The following is a 2,197-nucleotide window of genomic DNA, read 5'->3' as shown; positions in this document are numbered from 1 at the left end:
AGAAAAGAGAAAAAAGGAAAGTGAAAGAGAGATGAAAAAAAAAATTAAACCCCTTCGTCCCAAATAAAACTCGACCCACTGATTTTGTGACACTTGTCCAGCAAGAGACGTTTCTTGCAATCCTAAAATAAGAAACGAATCTTGCATTTCTTAGCTTAGGTTTCAATAATTAATATTATCTACCCCTAAGAAACAAACTAAGAAACAACATAATTGTGCCGATGAGGATAGTCTTATGATACAAGAATCCAAACATTACTTTTGGAAACAATGTTTTTTATAGAGGAGATGAAAACCAAAAAATAATTGTGTGTTTCGTACTGGGGCGGTGTGAATTCCAATAGTCAGAAGCGGGAGATTAAGAGATATATATGGGTTAATGGTATAGTTTGAGTGTGCTTTATCTTAATCTTGACAGAATTGACCACAAGTTATTCTCTCGTAAGGTTTGAGACCCACAAAATCACAAGTCCGACGCTAAAGCCCTATACAGACTTTGGTCAGATCAATCTATTTCATACGTCGGTGAGAGATCGACTTCCTCAAAAACATGAAAAGATTCTCCCGTATGTTTGATTCTCCTTTAATCTCTCTTATTCTAAAAAGCAAATTACTACAAATTGAATCTTTCAGATGAAGAAAAATTTATCACAATCAGATAATACAAATAACATAGGAAATCAAATAGCAATATGCCAATATTTTTTTTTGTTTGTTTTTAATATTGTATAATATGGACTTATAAATAGAACACGAACCCATCAAACTTTCCTTTTCTATTGATACGTGGGTTGCCGCATTATTCCACCCTCTACTTATTGCTTTCTCAACATTCATACATGAACTTTTTGTCTCTTCAAAAAACATCATTAAAAAGTTTAATCTTTGTAAAACAACACATACTTTATTTTTTGTCTAAAATCCTACATCTCCAATCGACCCAGATGAAAACCAGCAGTAAACCGATAATCTTATATTAATAAATCGTAAATACCAATTTTTGTTAGAATTTGACATAAATTTTTTGTTTTTACCCAATCAAACACGTTAAAAGGGGTAAACCACAAAGAAAAAAAAAGAAAAAAAGGTTAATATATATGTGGTTTACTCTTTTCTAACTTGTTCGATTGGGTAAAAAGTTAATTATGAAGGTTTTAATTAAGAGGTTAATTAATTTGCTTTTAGCTAGATAACAAACTTTATTTCGTATATTTCACAAGTAAATCTACTAATATCTCATTATTGTCATATGTTAGATGAGAATCTCATCATGAGATTAAGAGGTACTGGGTCTAATGTCTTCCTGGATAAAAGAGGAAAACATCTTTGACTTTTGAATGACCTGTGTGTCTTGAAATATAACTAGAAAACATCTGAGACTCTCCTTGACCTAAAAATTAAGGTGGCATAAAAAAAAAAAACCTTGAGAGGTTAAAAAACAACATGTGAAAACTTGCAAAGCTTGAATGATCTTTTGTATCTTGAATTAAAATATACAAAAAAATATTTAGATCTGAGCCTCTCCTTTGACTTAAAACGGTGGCATAATAATTAATTAAGATAACGAAAGAACACCTTCAACGAAACATAATTTATGAAATAATTAACTACTTAAACATAAAGAGAAGCAAAGCTATCGTCTTCCATAATCATTCTTTGAGATTCACCAAGCAGAATCATCATGGTCCTTTGAGGTTGTGAGAACTGAAACTAGTTCTCTCCTCTCGAAGTGATTTACGAATGGAGGAGCTTACCACCGTTAAAGTTCCGAACTGAATTGAGAGTATCTGAATGCTAAAAAGTATATATTATTGCTTGAGTGAAAAAATGTTCGATTCCTGATACAATGACATCCCTTCTCTATTTATACTAGCTAATTACACATAATTAATACCTAATTAATTCATTGCATCAATCTCGCGTCCTAATCGACCAGATTAAATGCGGGAATCTTTGACCGGAGCCGAACTGCGAACTGGCTCGCTGGGTGCCTTTCCGCGTTCCGGCTTTTCCTTTAGGGCTTAATGGGCCGACCAATACTACGTCTCTGGCCCGCTTAATACATCTGGCCCAAGCCTTCTGCCCATCACCCGAGATAACCGATCGTGGGTACAACAGTTGCCCCCAAGTCTCCCGGGGGACTTTTGATCTCCAATCGACCAATTTCGGGAAACTGAATATCCCCCGTATCTCATGA

This window comes from Camelina sativa, chromosome 20 (assembly GCF_000633955.1).
Source record: "Camelina sativa cultivar DH55 chromosome 20, Cs, whole genome shotgun sequence".
NCBI lineage: Eukaryota > Viridiplantae > Streptophyta > Magnoliopsida > Brassicales > Brassicaceae > Camelina > Camelina sativa.
Note: the sequence above shows the minus strand (reverse complement) of the source record.